This window comes from Cyprinodon variegatus, unplaced genomic scaffold, assembly GCF_000732505.1.
Source record: "Cyprinodon variegatus isolate N-32 unplaced genomic scaffold, C_variegatus-1.0 Scaffold937, whole genome shotgun sequence".
Taxonomy (NCBI): Eukaryota; Metazoa; Chordata; class Actinopteri; order Cyprinodontiformes; family Cyprinodontidae; genus Cyprinodon; species Cyprinodon variegatus.
In genome coordinates this window covers 61,195-68,276 of record NW_015151390.1, presented here as the reverse complement: position 1 = coordinate 68,276, position 7,082 = coordinate 61,195, and the positions used below count along the sequence as shown (strand labels likewise).

Here is a 7,082-nt window from a genome sequence, read left to right as displayed (position 1 = left end):
TGGGAATGGGGTTTGTTTGGTTTCTTTGCTGTAATACCCGATACCTGTCTATGTCTCTGAAAAGGGGGTCGTTAAAAGGAATTGTTGGCCTGGCTAAACAGGCGAGGTGTTCTGAACACTCCATTCCAAAGGAGCGGACTCGTCCGTCCGTTTCAATTGGCATGTTTTCTAAGCCAAAACAAGGCTTTGCTTTTGGTCCACTCTATAAAGCCTCAACCTCAACGCTATTTCTGACATTTTGAATTAAGAAAGCTTCCTGGATGGGAGGCGAAATGTCTTCAAACCCAGAAACAAAGTCCAGTGTATTGTTTCTTAACTTCAGGGGTGGAAAGTAATGAATTACATTTACTCAAGTTACTGTAATTGAGTACTTTTTATGAGTAATTTGTAATTTTCTGAGTAGTTTTTGAAATATGTAATTTTTACTTTTACTTGAGTAAATTTTAACCTAAGTGGTTTTACTTTGCTACATTTAAACCCCCTCAGGTTACTGAGTAAAAAAAAAAAAATATTGATGGTGAAAAAATAAAATGCGGCGGGAAATTTAAACCCCTGTGTCACGGAACCGACACTTAATCGCCATTAAAAAATAGAAGACTTTTGACTTTTAACAGCACTTTATTCACACAATTCAAACATATAAACAATTGATGTAAAAACAAGTGTCAGTTAAAATCATTAAATGAGGAGCTTGTTAATAACAGTGTGATCCTTGATTTCTAGTATCTTTTGGGCATTTAATTTTGTGTGCATTTTGAAAACTTCAAAATGTAGTTTAAATATCTTTGTTCCTATCATGGTGTTGTCTGTTGGACAGTAGGACTGAAAATAGTTTGCACTTTATGGTACAGGTTGTGACTGTCCTATTGCTATGAGGAAGTATGTTCCTTAGCCCAGCTGATCTTTTGCAAGTGTGGATTTCCACTGAAATACGCCTTGAAATCGATTAAAACACCTTGTGCTCAATTCGATTCATGACTCATCCTTTTTTTGCATTAAATAACTCAAAGTAACTAAGCAACTTTTACTCAAATTACATTTTATAAATGAAGTAATTTTGTACTTTTACTTGAGTAAATTTTGAGATGGGTAATTTTACTTTTACTCTGAAATGTCTAAAATGTAGGCAAAGTAAAGATACTTTTACTCCATTACAATTTTTTAGTACTCTTTCCACCTCTGCTTAACTTCATATTTTAATTCTGTAGCTTTATAGGTCTTTAAACTGTAAAGTAAATCCATCATTATCATTTCTTCTTTTTGTGTAAAGTTATACTAAAATCCCTAGAAGTGATGTGATGGAAGTCTGAAAACTGGAGTACATTAACAACAAACTGTTTTTCCTATGGAACAAAATCATTAATAGCTGAGATTTAAAAAAAATCCACAATTTTGGAAGATTTCAGTTTTTAAGTGTGTGATCAGTTTAATCACAAGGCATTAGTGGGAAAATACACTTGAATAATTAGCTTTTGTGTATTAGCAATAAGGAACTCCTTAGAAAATGATGGAGCCATTACCCTCCATTGCTGGGAGCATCTTCAAGCTGAGATTGTTAAGCTGGAAAGAAAAAATATTCAGAAAACCCAAGATTGTCCAGAAAACTCTGTGTCTACCTTCCCTCTTAGGGCTTATCTAACAGATTCTGTTGTCTCTAGCAAAGATCTTGCTTAATTTTGTAGAAGATAACAGTCTGAGGATGTTATCACTTCTATATGGTGTTTACTTCCTTAAAAACAAGCTGGTGTTTCCACTTTGTTGCGGTTCAGTTGTGTGGACATTAGCACGCCCATCACCTTAGGACACGGCACAAAAATCCACATCTGTTCAGAGGAGGTAATCTCAGTATGATTTCAAGCAAACTTCAGAGTAGTTCTTTCATGAAACATGATGTATTTGACTGAATGTAATTTGATCTTTTGGTTCAGATGCATTGAACGAAGGACGTATCCAAAGACTGCAAGAAAACAACTGTGTAATTCTGTGTTTAAGACAACAAGAAGAACAGCAAACAAGTCTTTCCTGTCTGTTTTTGACCTAAAGCTGGATCAAACTTTGATTATGCAGCAAGACAATAATCCTAAAAACACCAGAGAGTCTGTCTTTGACTGGCATAGAAAGACAAAATTATACTTTTGGAGTGGCCTAAACAAAGACTGGAACTAAATCTATATAAGGTAGTAAAGCATGAGCTTAAACATGGTATTTATGCATAAAAAGTGCCAAATGGCTCAGGTAAAACCCTTTGGCTAAGAGCAGTGAGCCAGTATTCCTAGAGGGTCAAAAAATAAGTTAATATGTTAAAGAGACATTTTGTACTTTTTTACTTAAAAATATCTTTGAAATGGCTTTTTTGATGTTTTACTAAACATAATTTATTGCTAGTGAATTCCTGGTTATTATATATAAACTACTTGCTTGCAGTTGGGTTAGGGGACAGTTGACCACAAATGAGTAAAAACATTGACATCAAAGAAAGGTTTGAAAAAAGAGAACTCACTAACCGGAAAGGAATAGACATTAAAAACTAATAAAATCCTGTTTTAAAACTGGAATTATGGGAAGGGACCAACATAGTAAAAGGAATGAGTATGTGGAATGGATTTAATCGAGGAAATAAATAGTCAAGAACGATCATTAAGTCATTTAAAAAACATAAACTACAATGTTAGGAATGTATGAAAGTTAATGACATAATGATGGTAATAGGTTTTAATTATTACAATACACAAATAACACTTGAAATACTATAGCTGAGAATAGTTTAACAGAAGTAATGTGGTAGAGTGGTAATAACTGAATCAAGGAACCAACTTCATAAGATTGTTCTTCTTTCTGCTCCTTTTGACTCAATTAAAGGAATAGTACACCCAAAACATGATTAGCCTTCATTTTCTACTCACCCCCATGCTGAACAANACACACACACACACATATTCTATGTTTAGAATTCACGTAGAAAACCTGTGAAACCACAGTGGTGTTTAGCAGTTTGTTGAAAGTATCCAAACCAGAAACAGGTTGCAGTGAAACATAAAACAGCTGAAGGTTTCTCCCGCATTCTAGATGTAGATAAATGCATATTTTCTATTTTCCATTCTACATTAGCACTTAGGTTGACACCCTGCCCTGACCTCTTTCCTCTCTATCAGTGCGTGTTTGCGGTGGTGCATAGAAGGAAGCAGTGGTGCGTGTACTGCGTGTCCGCCCCCTTCCCTCCTTCCCGCCCCCTTCATTTCCTCAATCCTGCTCCAACTGTCAGGAGGAGCAGACGCTCCGCTGTGATCGGAGGATAAACTGGAACATGAAGCTTCAAGGTAAGATTCAACATTGTTTAGGTTTTAGTGCCTCCGAGGGCAGCAGAGGATGACCTCTGCAGTAGGAAATGGAGTCTGTCGATACGTAAATAAAAACGCATCTGACAGTAAATCAGCTGGGAACTTTTCTAAAGCTTAATCTGATTCTTCTGAGAGAAATCTAACGACACAATAATAAAAAAAATCAACTAGGAAAACATTGATGAAGACTGTAGAGGTTTAGCCTTCAATCTGCTTTTATTTCAGTTCATTTTTGCTGTTCTTCTGGTGGAAATCAGGGTGACAGTGATCAAGCGCACCTGAGAACAGGTGCGTGCGCTCCGCGCGCCCTGCTGTTTAATGTTGTTGCGTTCAAGTGCGGTGGGAAACGCGTTTCTTTCCAATTAACAACTAAAACCTCTAGATTAGTCCCACAGATTTATCAAATATTTTAGATAGCATACCGATATTATTTGCCCAACTTCAACTATTAATCTTAATATGATCAAAACGTTATGTTCAAATGTGATGCAATGCTCGTATAAAAGGCTGTATAGATAAATAAGCTAAAATCTCTACATTTCTCATCAGAATCCATAACAGCCACATTAAACTTGCTTTTTAGCTGTGGATTAGTTTCTCTTTTACTTCATTCACTCAGTGAGGAAGTAAACTGCCAGATACTAGGATTTTAATTTGAAATATGCAAACAAAAACGAGCACTAAAAGGTGTATTTGTTGATGACATCATACAAGGAAACTGGGTATTACAGGATTGGCTGGTTTTATTTAAATATTTTAGTTATCATGAGATTGATTTAATAAATGATCAGAGTTTAGGTTGCTGGGGTCTGACTTTAGCCTGTGTTTTGATTTTTTGATTCAGCTTGGATGCTGCTATAGATGGTGAGGAAAGCAATTATAGTCTGAATTGTATCTGATGTATTTCTTAACAGTTTTACATTTCTTTATCGGATTTCTATGGTTGCTCATAAACACATTGATCTGATCTGCTAAGTCGATAGAAAACATGCAGTTCTGTTAAAATGGATATAAACCCTTCCACATGTTCTGTTTTCCCTTAGTTTTCTCATTAAAATATTTCAGATCATCAATCAAATATGAAATCAGACAAAAGTGAATTGATCAAAAACACCATGCAGCTTTTAAAAGACGATTTTAACAACCAAGTGAGAAAATATCCAAATCAAGTGCGCCTGGGTTATGTCAGGCGTGACCCAATGCCAAAAACACACAGACTGGTCTCAAAATGTACCAATTATCCCCAATATCTTTGAGTAAACATTCTGTTGAAACCAGACTGTGAAAGTAAGTCTTTTCGGGAAGTTGTGCTTACTGTAACATTTTGTGCAAAGCTAGAGATGAGTATTTGAATCACGGCCTGGACCAGGGTGATGTGCTTTAATTTTGCTTTCCACCAGAACTTTCTGTCGGTCAGTTTATGACCTTATGCCTAAGAGTGCTTTATCTAAACTGGCATCCCCTCGAGAGTTTTATAGCTGCAGGTTTTAGAGGTTTCCCTGCTTTAGCACAGCTGATTATGATGATTACAGTTGAGCAAAAGCCTTTTAATCAGCTTTCAATTAAAATCATCAGTGCTGGAGCAAGGAAACCTATAAAACCTCGAGGTCCGACTTTGGGGATGCCTGATCTAAATGATCTAAAGCAGAGGTTCTCAAACTTCTCAGCATCTGACCCACAAAATGGGACCAAAGTCGATTCATTGGTTCAGTATAGAAAAATGTCTTCAAAATCAATTAAACATCAATTAATTACATAATTATAAATTATATTATAAACAGTAAATAGTACAGCATCTAGTTGTTGTCCAATTTTAAGCAACCCTGTCACATTTTTAAGCATTTTAACATTGTTTATTGTTTAGTTTCATTTCTATAGAGCATCTCAAGACTCCATACAGATTGATAAAGTACCCCAAGTGGGGTCATGACCCTAACTAATAGATCAAAGGAACACCACTAAATCCTACTCGGAATGGATCAGTAACATCAAATTAAGTTTTGGATAGGCCAAATCTAAGTGCTGAATTAAAACTGATTGAGAAGTTGTGGTTTTTAGTTACTTCAAACCCAAAATCTTCAGATTTTGCTGAATTAACATAATCAAGAAAATGCGAGTCTCAGTTTTATAACAGATTGGTTGCTGATTCATTGCTTCTCTCAGTGGCACATGTTACTACCACAACAAAATCTGCATTTTGAATTATTTAGCCTTTGATTCATGATTGTTTTCTGTAGATTATATTAACTTTTGAGTTCTGCAGCAGGATGCGTTTGTCCTGCAAAAAAGATTCAAGGTTACAGTGAGGGTGTTTACCATCGACCCAAATCACGTTTAAAAATGACTAAATACAATCAAGAAATAAAATAGATGCTTGAAAAGCAAATGCATTGGAGAAGTTCTATAAACATTCTTAATTAGTCTTGAATAAATTTTTGTTGCCCAAGATTTCTAAGCCAGTTCTTAATAATTATTATAAAGGCTGTCATGTTAGATTAAAAGCCCAAACTCAATTTTGCAGAATTCACCTTCGCAACACTTCACCGTAATGTTCAATTTGGAGTATTTAGAACGCTCTGTATTGTTTTATTAACACTGAACCAGCTCTTCCTGTCAGAGAAAAGCTTTTATAGACTGTTAGGTTAGATCTTAACCACACCACTGAATGCCACTATAACAACTTTCTGCATGCCAATGCAAAAAGATTTAAAAGTGGCATTTCCTTTAGACAGACCTGTTCCCCGTTCTCAGTTCTTTATGCTTTGCTAGTACCGCATCCCTGTTCAGCTTATCAGGCCCAGGCTGTGGTTCTGAACAGCCTGCTGATTTTGATTTATTATTGCGAGAGCAAGATAAGAGTTCTCCTAGCTATCACCTTAACCCCATACTGAATCATTTCCTCTCATCAAGTCGATAATAGAAAGCATTTCTGCTTATTTGATTTCTTTTTAAGCTGCTTAAACACATGTGCTATATTTTCTTTTTTTGGACTTATTACTGAGGAAGTGTCTCTTTAGTCCTTGCCCTGACGGAAACTCATTTCTTTTTGACGGTGGCCAAAGGGTGCAAAAGCTGTGCAAACACAGGCTTTGACAGCAAAACGTACAGAAACGCAAAAATGAGACTGGCAAACTCAAAGTGAGACTAGAAAACACACATAAAAATAGTCTAAAAAAATAAAAATCAGACTAACACACAAATGCATGCAAAGGAGAAATGCTGCAGTTAGTGAAAAGCTGCAAAGTGGTGCCAGTGGTAGTTCTACAAAATGTTCAAAGGAGGTACCAAAAAAGTAGAGTTTGTTATTTTCAAGTTTCAAGACGTTTCTTTTTCAGTCAATATGTCTGAATTAGGGTTGAGTTCCAAGCTTGATAGAGTAGCCCAACAAAGCCTTGTTTTGGCTTTGAAAACATGCATATTGAACCTAAAGAACAGTTCTGCCCTTTAGTATTGGGGAGTCGTTGTTAGCCAGAAATACCCGATACTGACCCTAAAAAGGGTCGTTAGGGGCATTGTTGGCCTGACTGACGAAGCGAGATGTCTTGGTCCCCTCCATGGCGATGACGATTATGATAGATAATCAACTCTATCGTTGTGTTGTAGGTAGGGATGTACGATAAAATCGGACCCCTATCGGTATCGGCCTGTATCGGCCTTAAAACTCAAAATCGGACATCGGCCACCCCACCGATATTTGATCTGCTTCTGAGTTTCTAAAGTAAAAAAAAATAAATAAATAAATAA

At 36.1% G+C, this 7,082-nt stretch overlaps 1 protein-coding gene across 1 annotated transcript in view; it reads left to right on the top strand.

Moving 5' to 3' along the window:
- The first annotated feature begins 3,176 nt into the window (after window positions 1-3,176).
- LOC107100113 (tyrosine-protein kinase Tec-like) overlaps window positions 3,177-7,082 on the top strand; it is a 41,857-nt gene continuing 37,951 nt past the window's right edge. The window contains exon 1 of the mRNA XM_015398482.1: window positions 3,177-3,317. The gene's annotated coding sequence lies outside the window, so the exon portion shown is untranslated. The remainder of the gene's footprint in view (window positions 3,318-7,082) is intronic.